Genomic DNA, 15841 nt, shown 5'->3' on the forward strand with positions numbered 1-15841 from the left:
GCTTAAAAACAAGGATGTAATACTAAAGCATTACTTTAAGGCTATGCTTGGAAAAGCCATGAAAAAGCTTGGTAAAAATGGTATTGTTCTGTTGGAATTTATTTAAATAAATGAAGAATGTCACATAATAAATTTTCACTAAAAAATAAGAACATTTCTTTTTGTGCCTGATCCTATAAGTTAAACTGGCTTCTACAAGAGAAGCACTTACCTATATGCTTTCTTATAGAGAACTCAGGTTGCTTCCCATGTGTAAAATATTGAGTGCCCAGACAGTTTAAAGCTCTAAAAGGAAGCACTTTTTAAAAAATTACTTCTTAAAAATAAAACACAGAACCAAGTGCCAAATGATGTGTAATACTGTTTGTACATAAAAATGATAAATTCAGAGGTTTCATAAATACAGATTTATCAAACATAAATACAATTTAATATAACTAAGAAAAGGCACTGAGAAAAATCAACTCAGAGGACCACCATTCAGCTGAGCTTCCATGGTTCATTAGCTCTTGGTTACATTTATTAAAATGATTGTGCAGTATGAGATACAAAAGAATCATAATAAAAAGATTCACAGATAAAAACAAAGATTACTGTAAAAAAAAAAGCAGCTTCCCACTCAAATATAACACCTTAACCTGAATGAGATTAATTTGATGTGTAAGAATATTTAACCAAATATCTTGAAAAGTCAACTTGTTCTTTTTCATTTTAAAAATTAACAGGGAGCAGAATTCAAAGCTGAATAGAATAGAGCTGTGTTTATAATAATAAAGATGTTAAAGATAGGAATGCTTTTTTGGAAAAGTCTAAATTCTCAGATTCACAGGAGCTAATATAAGTAACGCTCACCTTATTAAGAAAATGTTACTTCCACCTAAAAAATCTAAAATATGCTATAATTCCCCTCATAACAAAATTAGCAAATATGAATTTTGCAGCCATTATGCACAAATGATTTTATAAAAAAATTAAATGTACTTATATGAGTATAGAAGTGGCATAAAAAATGAAATATCCTTTTTTACTCTTGTAAAACTGTAATTCTACTGGTAGTTCCAAGGTACACTGAAAACAAAGGGTTTTCAAACAAAGGGTAGAGGGTTTTATAAACAATGGTTTTCAAAGGAACATTTTAAGCAATGAAAAATCATTGGACTGTTTAGGTCTAATGAGAACTCTAAAGAAGAGTTCAAACTGAGGTTGCATATATTTTATATCTGAATTAAACTCCAGTGATACCATTCATACCACTGTTTGATGTCTCATGCTTATTACCCAACAAATGCACTTCTAATACTCAAGGTTAAAAACCTAACATCCTGAGTCAATATCACAGTGTGGATCTATCATGCTAAGTAAAGAAAAATAAGAAATAGCATTACTCATAAGCTTAATGGCAAAGCATGTTAATTTTATCAACATTCCAAGATAATAAATGTCTGAGTAGGTTTACTCCCAGATCATCTATACATGAGATAGAAAAAGACAGATGATCACCCTCTGACATGTAAACAGTGCTTCTACATTAGATGCCATGAGCATGATTCTCTTTGGAAATATATCTGCATTCATTATAATGGATGGTCTTATGAGTGTATCTACCTGAAGTGCCTTCCTGAATGTATGTTCAGAAACTGTATTTATAAAAATTAGACTTCAAATGGCTAAAGTATCAATTCCTTGTATTTGGAAGCAAAAGTTAAGGGGGGGGGGAATAAGATCTTAAACAGAAAGCTTAAATTGTAAGTATTAAGGAGCTTTTCCCTGTACATAAACTGGTGGGGATGATGGGAAGCATGCAATAATCAAAGTGTTTGATTTATAGAATGAAACCTGTCTGGGTGTTTAAATCCAAAATGTTGATATTTCAACTGCAATGGGTTCATTTATATTTCTTTGAAAGATGATTGTGAGTCTTTAGTTATTATACCAATCATATTTAGCAGATGGTCAAAGAAAAGTACTATTTATTTATTTATTTATTCATATAGAATAAACCCAACATATAGAATAACACTCAGTGCTCATCCCATCAAGTGCCCCCCTTAGTGCCCATCACCCAGTCACCCCCACCCCCCACCACCTCCCTTTCCACCACCCCTAGTTCATTTCTCAGAGTTAGGAGTCACTCATGTTCTGTCTCCCTTTCTGATATTTCCCACTCATTTTTTCTCCTTTCCCCTTTATTCCCTTTCACTATTTTTTATATTCCCCAAATGAATGAGACCATATAATGTTTGTCCTTCTACGATTGACTTATCTCACTCAGCATAATACCCTCCAGTTCTATCCATGTCGAAGCAAATGGTGGGTATTTGTCGTTTCTAATGGCTGAGTAATATTCCATTGTATACATAAACCACATCTTCTTTATCCATTCATCTTTCGATGGACACCAAAGCTCCTTCCACAGTTTGGCTACTGTGGACATTGCTGCTATAAACATCAGGGTGCTGGTGTCCCGGCATTTCACTGCCTCTGTATCTTTGGGGTAAATCCCCAGCAGTGCAATTGCTGGGTCATAGGGCAGCTCTATTTTTACCTCTTTGAGGAACCTCCACACAGTTTTCCAGAGTGGCTGCACCAGTTCACATTCCCACCAAGAGGGTTCCCCTTTCTCCACATCCTCTCCAACATTTGTGGTTTCCTGTCTTATTAATTTGGCCATTCTCCTTGGTGTGAGGTGGTATCTCATTCTGGTTTTGATTTGTATTTTCCTGAAGGCAAGTGATGTGGAGCATTTTCTCATATGCTTGTTGGCCATGTCTATGTCTTCTTTGGTGAAATTTCTGTTCACGTGTTTTGTCCATTTCATGATTGGATTGTTTTTTTCTTGGGTGTTGAGTTTAATAAGTTCTTTATAGATCGTGGATACTAGCCCTTTATCTGATAGGTCATTTGCAAATATCTTCTCCCATTTTGTAGTCTGTCTTTTAGTTTTGTTGACTATTTCTTTTGCTGTGCAGAATCTTTTCATCCATCTTCACAGATGACATGACACTTTATATAGAAAATCCAAAAGACTCCACCCCAAGATTGCTAGAACTCATACAGCAATTCAGCAATGTGGCAGGATACAATATCAATGCAAAGAAATCAGTGTCATTTCTATACACTAACAATGAGACTGAATAAAGAGAAATTAAGGAATCAATCCCATTCACAATTGCACCCAAAACCATAAGATACCTTGGAATAAACCTATCAAAAGAGGTAAAGGATCTATACCCTAAAAAGTACAGAACACTTCTGAAAGAGGAAGACGTAAAGAGATGAAAAAACATCCCATGCTCATGGATTGGAAGAATAAATATTGTGAAAATATCTATGCTACACGTTCAATGCAATCCTTATCAAATACCATCGACTTTCTTCACAGAGTTGGAACAAGTCATCTTAAGATTTTTACGGAATTAGAAAAGACCCCAAATAGCCAGAGGAATACTGAAAAAGAAAACCAATTCTGGGGGCATCACAATGCTGGATTTCAAGCTGTATTACAAGGTTGTGATCATCCAGACAGGATGGTACTGGCGCAAAAACAGACACATATATCAATGAAACAGAATAGAAAACCCAAAAGTGGACCCTCAACAATATGGTCAACTAATATTCGACAAAGCAGGAAAGACTATCCACTGAAAAAAGGACAGTCTCTTCAATAAATAGTGTTGGGAAAATTGGACAACCACATGCAGAAAGAATGAAACTGAACCATTCTCTTACACCATTCACAAAGATAAATTCATAATCATTGAAAGATCTGAATGCGAGGCAAGAATCCATCAAAATCCTAGAGGAGAACACAGACAACAGGTTTTTTTTTTTTAATTTGGCCACAGCAAGTTAGTGTTTTATTTCTTATAGTATGGGATGCCTGGGTGGCTCAGTGGTTGAGTATCTGCCTTCAGCTCAGGGTGTGATTCTGGGGTCTGGGGATCAAGTCTTGCATCTGGCTCCCTGCAAGGAGCCTGCTTCTCCCTCTGCCTGTGTCTCTGCCTCTCTCTCTGTGTGTGTCTCTCATGAGTAAATAAATAATAAAAAAAAAATTGCTGAGTATGATGATGTTTCTGAGGCCCCAATAATTCAGTGACCCAAATAAAGTTGCATTTATGTTAACTAGACTATGCTAGGTAAGGCAGGCAAAAAAAAATGGACCAATATTATCACAAAGATTTTCAAGGATTGACGACACAAATATGTGATTAACTTCAATTAGCTGGAACCTCCTTACCTGATCTTTCTAGTCAGTCAAGATTTTTAATGTAAACAAGTCCACATTCCACTAAAGAATTCCTATTTGGAACAAAAAGAGTTTGATGATCTAAAATCAGTTGTATACTCCATCTTCCAGGACCTTGAGAATATGGCAGAGTAGGAGGACCCTTAGCTCACCTCATGGAACGTTTAAAATAGATATTATCTACATCCAAGTCAATAAACCAGAAAGCGATCTGAAGACTGGCAGAAAAAAAAAATTCCACAACTAAATATAAAGAAGAAACTGCATTTTAAAGGTAAAGAAAGTCAGAAAAGTGGAGAGGCTGCCCACAGAAGGGAGGGAGCTGGTGTGTGGCAAGGGCAGAGAACCTCCACACTAGATATCCCACATGGGGAAGAATAATCCCCATAATGTTTGGCTTTAAAAACCAGAAGGATTAAATTCCATGAGTTTGTAAAACCACTGAGGCTTGAAGACTGGAGCTTTAATAGTCAGCTAACTAAGCACTAGATGAGCCAGCAGAGCCAATGAGGAGAGAGAGTGATAGCTGGAAGGCTGCCTTTAAGAGATGGTGGCCTGTGTGGAGAGGTACTTAAAAACAGCAGTTTACACAATGTCAAGGGCAAACCAGAGACAGATATCTTCCTTCATAATGATTTTAGAGCATTTTGAGGGACTTTTCTGAAAATGAGAAAGCTCGCAGGCACCATTTACCTCCCTTGTCCCCCAACATAAACACAGAGCCACCTAAAGGAGTAAGGGCTGCACGGATACTTGTACTCTTGTCCACAGCTCAGGGTACATTTTGTTAAAGATGTGTGACTGTCCTACCCAGCAACCAGGTGCACAGCTGCCACAACACACCACACCCAGCTACATGCCCCCAGCCACCATCACACATGGGGCCCAGTCACACCCAGCCATTGTCACATGCCACACCCAGCCTCATTACCCTGGCCACCCTGCCATAAACCCCAGCTGCTACAGTGATTAGGGGATCCAGCATATCACTGGAAGCCCAACAATAATTTTGCTAAGACTGCCACACAACTCTCAAATTGCACAGAAGACAGACCTCAGAATTGACTTGCCTGGGTCTCATTGACACCACAAAAAGGAAGCACAGCCAACAGGCAGAGAGTAACTGCTGATGAATGCACTGAAAGGAAAAGTGCATCAGACACAACACCAGGGCATAAGCAACACATATAGGATAATCTCCTGAATTGCTAGGTTCTGGTGAACAGGGGACACTGAATTGCAGGGCACTCCAGGACCTCCTCTTCATAAAATCACTACTTTCAAAAGCAGAAGACACACCTGACTTTCTTAACACAGAAACAGACACAGAAAGGCAGAAAAAAAAGAAGAGATAGAGAAATTTATCCCAAATGAAAGAACAAGACAAGGCCACATTAGAAACCAAAGCAAAAAAGATATAAGTAATGTGCCTGATAGAAAATTTAAATCACTGATCATAATAATAAACACTGGACTTGAGTAAGTAGTAGAACACAGAGAGAGACTCCTAACAAAGAAATAAGGAATAACATAGTAAAAATAAAGGACTCAATAAACAAAGGGAGAAAAACACCTGAGACACCTGGGTGGCTCAGTGGTTGAGCATCTGCCTTTGGCTCTCAGGGTCCTAGGATGGAGTCCTGCATCAGGATCACCACAGGGAATCTGCTCTACCCTCTGCCTATGTCTCTGCCTCTCTCTCTCTCTGTCTTTCATGAATGAATAAATAAAATCTTTTTTTTTAAAGAAAAACACTTGATGGAAAGAACAACAAGATGGAAGAAACAAAGGAATTAAGACAGAATAATGGAAGATGGAAAATGAAAGAAAAGGAAGAAAGAAAGGAGAGAAAAAATTACACAGGATGGGAATAATTTAGGGAATTCATTGACTCCAGGAAATAAAATAGCATTCATATTATAGGAGTCCCAGAAGAAAAAAGAGAGAAAAAGAGGAACCAAATTATTTGAAGAAATAATAGCTGAAAACTTTCCAAATTTGACGAAAGAAATAAATACCAAGATTCAGGAGGCACAGAACTCACATCAAAATTTTTAAAAAGCAGACCCAAAACAAGGCATATATTAATTAAATTGGCAAAATACAGGGATAAAGAAAATAATCTGAAAACAACAAGACAAAAGAAGTCAGTAGCTTACAAGGGAAAATCCATTAGTCTAGCTGGAAATTTTTCAACAGAAATGTTGCAAGCCATAAGGGAGTGACACGATACATTCGAAGTGCTGAATGGGAAAAATCTGAATCCAAGAATACTCTATCCAGCAAGGCTATCATTCAGAATAGAAGGAAAGATAAGGAGTTTCCCATATAAGGAAAAACTAAAGGAGTTTGTGATCACTAAACTAGTAAGAAATATTAAATGGGTCACTTTGAAGACAAAAATGAGACAAAAAGTGACAGTATAAAATTAGGAAACAAGGAAACAGTGAAAATAGACATTTGTGTAAAAAAAGTCAAGGAACTCATCCAAAAAAGTATATAAAATATAAAAATATATACTAAAACATGAGGAGGATAGGAGAAAAGAATGGGTTCAAACTTAAATGACCATCACCTTAATATAGACTTCTATATGCAGTGAAGGTTATATAGAAAACTAATGGTAACCATATAATAAAAAAGAAAGCATTAGAAAGCATGTAAAAAATGAAAAGAAAGAAATCCAAATATGTCACTTAAAAATCAGCACAACATGAAAAAGAGAAAGACAAGAAAGGATCAAAGAAAATCTTCAGAAACAACCACAAAACAAGTAATAAAATAGCAATAATACACATCTATCAATTTCTTTGAAAGTAAATGGACAAATTGCTCCAATCTAAAGACATAGGGTGACACAATGGATAAAAAAATAAGGCCCACTTATATCGTTTCTAGAACAGACTCATTTTAGATGTAAAGACATATCCAGGTTGAAACTAAGGGAATGGAGAAATATCTACCATACAATGGATGTCAAAAGAAAGCCAGAATAGCAATACTTACTTCAGATGAAATGGACTTTAAAGCAAAGACTGTAATAAGAGACAAAGAAGGACACTATATAATAAAAAAAGGAAACAATTCAACAAGAAGACAAAGTAATTGTAAATAACAATGCACCCAATATAGAAGCACCTAGATACATAAAACAATTCATAACATACATAAAGAAACTAATCCACTATTATGCAATAATAGTAGGAGGCTTTAACACCCCACTTATATCAATGGACTGATCATCTGAACATAAAATCAACAAGGAAACAGTGAACAGAAAAACAGCAAGGAAAATCAACAAGGAAACAATAAATGACACACTGGACAAGATGGACTTAGATATATTCAGAACATTTCATCCTAAAACAACAGAATATACATTCCTTTTAATTGCGCACACAATATTCTCCAGAATAGATAACATATTAGGACATTAAACCAGCCTCAACAAATTCAAGACACCAAAAGCACCCATTCATCTTTTCTGACCACAATACCTGAAACTAGAAATCAACCATAAGAAAAAGTACCACAAATACTCAGAGTTTAAATAACATGCTGCCTCGGTGTCCATCGAAAGATGAATGGATAAAGATGTGGTTTATGTATACAATGGAATATTACTCAGCCATTAGAAATGACAAATACCCACCATTTGCTTCAACGTGGATGGAACTGGAGGGTATTATGCTGAGTGAAATAACTCAATCGGAGAAGGACAAACATTATATGTTCTCATTCGTTTGGGGAATATAAATAATAGTGAAAGGGAATAGAGGGAAGGGAGAAGAAATGGGTAGGAAATATCAGAAAGGGAGACAGAACATGAAGACTCCTAACTCTGGGAAACGAACTAGGGTTGGTGGAAGGGGAGGAGGGCGGGGGGTGGGGGTGACTGAGTGTCGGGCACTGAGGGGGACACTTGACGGGATGAGCACTGGGTGTTATTTTGTATTTTGGCAAATTGAGCACCAATAAAAAATAAATTTATTATTAAAAATAAATAATAAATAAATAAATAAATAAATAAATAAATAACATGCTGCTAAACAATGAATGACTCAAACAGGAAACCAGATAACAAATTTTTAAAAATACATAGAAATAAATAAAATTGAAAACACAATAGCCCCAAACCTCTCTGATACAGCAAAACCTGTTCTAAGGGTAAGGTTATAGCAATATATAGGCCTATCTCAGGAACAAAACAAAACAAAAAAAAGAAATAAACAACTTAAACTTACACCTAAAGGAGTGAGAAAAAGAGAAACAAAACCTAAAACCAGCAGCAGGATGAAAATTATAAAGATCTGAGCAGAAATAAATGATACAGTAACTTAAAAAACAATAGAATAGATCAATGAAACCAGGAGATGATTCTCTGAAAAAAGATCAATAAAATTGATCAAACTCTAGCCAGACTTATCAAAAAAAAAGGATAAAGGACTCAAATAAAATCACAAATGAGAGAGGAGAAATAACACCACAGAAATACAAACAAGTATAAAAGATTATGAAAAACTATATGCCAACAAATCAGAAACTTGGGAATGGAAGAAATGGATGAATTCCTAGAAAAATTTAAAAAATACTAAATTGAAAAAGGAAGAAAGAGAAAATTCTAACAGACTGACCACCAGCAATGAAGTTAAATCAGTAATCAAAAAACTCCCAACAGAAAAAGTCTAGGACCAGATAGCTTCACAGACGAATATCAAACATTTAAAGAAGAGTTAATACTTATTCTTCTTAAGCTATTCCAAAATATAGAGAAGGAAGGAAAATCTGCAAATTCATTTCATGAGGCCAACGTTATCATTATACCAAAACCAGATTAAAAGAGAACCAAAGGACAATAGACCTGATAAACATGGATGCAAAAATTCTCAACAAAATACTAGGAAGCCAAATCCAACAATACATTATAAGAATTATTCACCATGATCAAGTGGGACTTATTCCTAGGTTGTAAGTATGGTTCAATATTTGCAAATCAATCAATGCGAAATACCACATTAATAAAAGAAAGGATAAGAACCATATGATCCTCTCAATAGACACAGAAAAATTATCTGATAAAATACATCCATTCATGATAAAAGTCCTCAGCAAAGTGGGTTTAGAGAAAACATATGTCAACATAATAAAAGCCATATTTGAAAACCCACAGCTAACAACCTCCTCAATGGGGAAAAACTGAGAGCTTTTCCCATGAGGTCTGGAACAAGAAACGGATGTCCACTTTCACCACTTGTATTCAACATGGTACTGGAAGTTTCAGCCACAGCAATAAGACAACAAAGAGAAATAAAAGGAATCCAAGTTGGTAAGGAAGAACTAAAACTTTCACTATTTGCAGATGACATGACACTACCTAGGGAAGACCCAAAAGACTATACCCAAAACCAGCTGGAACTGATCAATGGATTCAGTGGTATGTATAAATACTGTGGAATATTATTTAGCCATAAAAACAATGGAATCTTGCCATTTACAACATGGATGAAGTGAGTGAGTATAATGCTAAAGGAAATAAGTCAGCAAGAGAGAAATACCATATTATTTCAATCATATGTGGAATTTAAGAAACAAAACAAATAAGCAAAGTGAAAAAAGAGAGAGAGTGACAAACCAAAAGCACATTCTTGGTTGTACAGAAGAAACTGATGGTTATCAGAGGTACAGTTGGTGAGGGGACTGGTTAAACAGGTGATGGAGATTAAGGAGTGCACTTGTGATGAGCACAGGGTGATGTATGAAAGTATTGAATTATTTTGTTGTACACCTGAAACTGATATAACATTCTATGTTAACTACCTGGAATTTAAAAAAATAAAACAAAATCAATTGTATACCCTGACAAATCAATTCTTGTGAGGGAGGAGCTACTTCATTGTATCATTGTATCTCTTTCTTAAAATAAGGATTAATAATAAGAAGTTTCTCACCTGAACCAAATGATCTGCTTAACACAATGACAGGTGCCTGCTCTGGGATGTTCTATTTTTCTTGCTCTTATCTGAGTCACCAATGACCACTATTCTAGTTGTTCTCTGACAAAACATATAATTCTCTATTTTCCAAGAAAATTACTTCCAATCCGCTTTCAAACACTAGTCCAAAATAAAACCATCCCAAGAGTGTTCCTGAACATAGGAATCTCACACCAACTACAATGCTATAGCTATATTGTAAACACTCAGATCAACATTAACTGTGGTTTGCAATAAATGAGTCCTCATGAATTCTAACGTAGCTCCAAATCTCACTGACTGTTGACAGGTTGTCATCAAATAAAAATCCCTTAACATGATCCAAAATAATGTTATAGTTCTCTATTGTCCTTGAAGACAGCCTCCTCTTTGTTTTTGTTTTTGTTTTGTTTTTTCCGTAAACAGTATGCTCACACAGACTCACACAGCCTTCTACTCCACCACAAACAAATCCAAAGCTCACTAATACTCATATACAGCAAGGTCAGAATTTTTTTAAGTAAGAAAAAAAATTATTTGATTAATGCTGAGAGCTGTAGCACATTTAGACAGGGTCATGGCCCCAGGCATCCATTTAATCAAATTTCTCTGCTGCCTGTCCCAGTGGAGCCATAACAACAAGAAACTTTCTCAATGAAAAAAGGGTGGGAGAAAGAGGGGAAAGCATACTTCATATCTTACATTGTTTACCCAATGTTAAGTAATTATTTCACTCATCTGCCACCACTACCATGGACTGACAAGTTACTTCTTGGAGACTGAAAAGTCTATTCAGCTGTAAATAGCTCGTTTTGTTTTTTTTTTTCCTTCATAATGAAGCTAACTGCTTAGTTTAGAAACTTCTTTGTGAATACTAAAGTAAGTATACTTTATCCATGCTAATGGTTTCACTAATTATATTTATTATATGGATGTAGTCAATTTCTCGTTATGAATATCACTGTTTCTCAACTATGCTGGAGCAATATTTTCTGTATAATTTCTCCAGCCCGATCACCCCACTTCAATACTTAAAGATGAATAACCCTCCCCATCCACACATACATAATAAACCTCTTTTTCCAATGAATTTTTATTGCTTGAGTGGCCAAACAAATTATTCCCAGGAGTTTTCAATAACACTTGATCTTTAATACAGCTCTTCTCCAGAGCAAATAGCAGAAAATGTGGCAGGCAGATAATAAAGAATTACAGTTTTCTTTTATTTAATAGCTCTATCAGTCAGAGTAGTAGAGATGAATAAAATAGTAACCTAACCACCCAGTCCTTCATAATTTATGTCCTAAAAAGCAAGAAGAAAAATAGAGGCAAGAAAAAATGTTTATATCTAACTGCAGTTCAAAATTAAAGGCAAATGATTTGAAATTTAAGTATGAGCAGAATCCCCTAAAAGCCAAATGGAAACAGACTACAAAACATACTGTTTAGCCACTAAGGAGAAAGCTGGGAAATGTTTTCCCACAATCAGGCAGAAATAAACATATTCATACCACTTTGCTCATGCTTGGAGATAAAGAGAAACAAGTTCAAAGATTTTTCTGATTAAAAACAAAGCTGGAAGGGAATTAATTTAATAAATTTCCTAGAATTTTTATTTGAAAACTCAATTTTAAGTACTTTCTCCTTATTTAATCTCCAATTTTCACTTGCTGGTTAATGGTCATCTACAGAAATAAAATCCAAGTGAATATTTATCCCAATGATATCCTCGTGGTATCATATTAGATTATTATAATCTCACAAGTACAATACATACTTCTTTTCCAAGAAGCTTAATCCACAGGGTAAACTGGACCAAGATATATACCCTTTTAGTCCTGTAAAACATCCATTACCAAAAGGAAAAGAGTACCTTATTTTATGCATAAAGACAGATTAAAACTACAAAGTTGACATAGCTAGGTATGAATGCAATTATTTTTGTGTTTTTGTGTATGGTTACAGTAAATATTTCCAATGAGGAAGAAAAAAATAAGAAAACCAGCTAAAGTCATGAAGGAGGAAGAAAAGAAACCAAGTATTGTAAGAATGGGAAAAGGCAGTAAAACGGGAAAATATACAAATGTAGAAAAGAAAGTAAAAAATACTGAAATACTGATTTAATGTGATTTTGAAAAGAAAGATTTGTTCCAGTCACCCTTATAGTCATAAAGGTAAATGAAATAATAAAGGAAAACTGAGAATAACCTTCATACACCAGAAAAAAACACTGGGATGAGTCTCAAAAACTAGGTTCCAATGGCTATTGCCAAATATCTGAGCTACCAAAGGCAAGTCACTTCATTTTTTTAAGATTTTGTTTCTTCATCTATAAAATGGAAGGTTGAACTAAATGACCTCTGATGTCCCTTCCATCCCTTAAATAGTGAAAATTCTAAGATAACTGAAACCACTGAAAAACTTTAATGTTTCCATTACCGATTTTTTTCCTATCTTTTTTCTTACACTCATGATAGCTTCATTCTATGACAAGAGCAGAGGAAAAATAATCCATTCTTAACAACTTCATTATTTTGTATCGTCACTTAGTAAAGAACGTTGATTCATCAAGAAATACTAATCAGTAAGAAATTAATAGGAATCTCAATCTAATTTTTCTTTTTCTCTCAAATTGTAGGGTGACAGAATGGTTTGAGAATGATATATGTCTTGGAGGAAAGGAAAGCCACAGGTGAGGAAATCACAAAAAAATATGCAAATAATTAGAGAGTATTTATATTTAACATTTCCTTTCTCTTCAAGTTTCACAATCCATTTTTAAAATACCCAATATTTCATGGTGACAACTGGAGGAATATTGGGCAGATGTCTAGAGTGAAGGGGAAATACAAAGATTACCAGGTCTCTTACCTAGTTTGATTCTAATAAGAGAGCCCTTATTTTAAAAAGGCAATTGTGTTATTTTATCCCTCAGGATGTTTACTTATTCAAGTTCCAACATATTTCATTTTCACCCACTTACACAAATTTGAGTGACTATGATGGTGCCTGGCACATAGCACACTCTTAAAAAATATCTGTTAAACATATGAATGGATGAATGGTTCAGTAGATGGATATATGGATGGATTCATCATTATTTATATCTTTTATTGACTCCTTGACTACTCACAAAAGATAGTGCCATTGGAATTTTTCTGAACACGTCTAACCTGAAATTTATTCTTTTGTTATCTAGAAAAAAAAGGTCCCTTAAGAAATAAAATTTTTAGGGGCACATAGAAGGCTCAGTCAGTTAAGTGTCTGCTTTCAACTCTGGTCATGGTCCCTGGGTCCTGAGATCAGTCCTACATCAGGCTCCCCTCTCCACAGGGAGCCTGCTTCTCTCTCTGCCTCTGCCATTCTCTCTCTGTCTCTCATGAATAAATGAATACAATCTTTTAAAAAAAGAATTTTTTTAAATGTAAACAAGGGCCAAAGACTGTACAACTTTCAGGGAGTGCCATTCACATTGTATTTTTTGTGAATAATGATCCTAAATAAGTTCAAGGGAGTAGCCCGACAAGGTAGGAAATTTAAATTCCTCAGAAATAGTCATTCACACATTAACACTCAATAGATGTTTTACATGCATTATTTAATGAAATCCTCCAACTCTAAGGACTATATCCACATCTATTCCAAAGCTTCCACTTTTTTTCTTATAGAGAGACCTGTAATAGTCTCTCTCTATAAGGTAAACTCTGCTCACCTTGTTTTAATTAAAGAATTTAACACAACAACGTTCTCATTCTTTAAACCTAGGATTTACCTGACCAGCTCAAATTAATGACACTTCTTCTAGAGTTGGAAATGCCATATGAAAGATTTTACTTCTCATGCCCAGTTGCAAATAGCAAAATACTGAAAAGTAGTAATTGGCCTCATTAAAATGGCACCAAGTTTATTCTATAATATCCTTACTATACCAAATGGCAATAAGGAAAGTTTAATGAAAATAATAAAAATCAACATTTATGAAAAGATGATTTCATTAAAAATACATTCAAAATTATTGTTCATGTGACTAAAAATTCAATCTTCAATGAAAGCTAAGCCTCCAATATTAAATCACAATTCAGTAAAAGCATTTCCAAGAACAATCAGATAATACATTATGGGTACAATTTTGAGTCATTTAACGTGATATAAAAATAGTATTGAAATAATCTAGTTAATAAATGTCCCTCTCTTTCTAACTCTTGCTCTCTCTCTTCATTTCACTCATTTCTATTGAGATTTTGGTGGAAGATATGGAGTACACAATTGAGCTATCTGGTGAATGCCTAGAATGCAGACAGCTAGACATGAAAACCATATTCTTTACACACGAGATATTCACAAAGCAATACTGTCATGATATGAGCTTTAATATACCATCAGTCCTCTACCACATTTTTTTAAGTCACCATTGAATCATATTAGGCAGGCAGACTCTCCTTTGCTGTTCTGCCCACTGTTCAGTTGCTGTGTATTCAATAAACTATCTCTTGTATTCTTCCTTGTGTGAATTCTTTCACTGGCCCTGTGTTGGCCTCCACCCAATTGAGTTGTCCCCTTATTTGGTGGTCTGTATGGGACCTTCTGTTGGCCCAGGACTCTCCTCAGATTCACCATGAATTTATTGGGACTTTCCTTTAGTGGACTGATTCTAGTACTCCTGTGGAACTGACAATGTCGACTGAGGTTACTCTTAGTGAGGATCCAAAGCCCCAGGGGAACTCTTGCCCTTCAGAGGAATCTTTTCTTCCCTCTCCTTTCTCTTTTCAGCCCGTCAGTGGCCTATCCCTAATACTCTTCAGACAACTGAAGATTTTTGGCCACAGTGGCTCCCTATTGCGGTCTGAAGGCAAACAGTTTGGACTGCCTGTGCCTGTGGGGGTAAAGGACACCTTTCTTCTCCTCTCTCACTCTGTGTCCTCTGAGGTTTCCATTCTAAATGTTTTTTTGGGGAACTGCCCCCCCCCCTTCCTTTGTTCACAGGATCCAGCAGCCATCTTCATCTACAGGAGAAATATGTTCCGATGGTCTGAGTGGTGAGTCCTCCCCCTCCTTTTTCTGACCCAGTTTGGCCAACCAGTGTCCAGCTTTCCTTGTTGCAGGGGATGTCTCAGTGGGGATTACTATTATCATTTGCCAGCACTCTCTCCTTGGTAGGATGCCCCAATAGAATCAACCATTGTGTATAAGGTCTAGTCTTTTAAGGTCAGTGGCACACCCTGACTGAAATTGTGACCACGAGTCAGAGCTCCATTCCCTTTGGGGGGACACCCCTTTGGGAATTGGCAGTTGTTTTTTCCCCACTATGGGACAACCCCCTTCTATTCTTTTGGACTCACCCTTGGGCAGTATTCTTGAAAACTGAACAAACTTTACTTCCAAGGCCTGAGGGGGCAAAGTGTCATATTTTTATGAAATGTTTCCTGGCCTCAGTACAAACTCTAAGATCAGGAGGTATGGCCCCTCCATGGAACCTTTTTTTATAATACTATTTTCCAGTTTGAACTCTTTTACTGGAACTCCTCCAAATGGTCAGGAGTCTATGTGTGCAAGCCTTCATGGCATTATTCCAAAAATCCCGACCTCCAAAAAACTGTAGGATGTGTCTTGCTTGGTTTCATGA

At 35.7% G+C, this 15841-nt stretch overlaps 1 protein-coding gene and 1 pseudogene across 2 annotated transcripts in view; one reads left to right on the plus strand and one right to left on the minus strand.

Moving 5' to 3' along the window:
- LOC140628026 (dachshund homolog 2-like) overlaps positions 1 to 15841 on the minus strand; it is a 536985-nt gene that overhangs the window by 334110 nt on the left and 187034 nt on the right. The window lies entirely within an intron of this gene.
- The window catches only part of LOC140628023 (protein C-ets-1 pseudogene), a 72737-nt pseudogene that overhangs the window by 52881 nt on the left and 4015 nt on the right, over positions 1 to 15841 (plus strand).

Source organism: Canis lupus, chromosome X (genome assembly GCF_048164855.1).
Source record: "Canis lupus baileyi chromosome X, mCanLup2.hap1, whole genome shotgun sequence".
Taxonomy (NCBI): domain Eukaryota; kingdom Metazoa; phylum Chordata; class Mammalia; order Carnivora; family Canidae; genus Canis; species Canis lupus.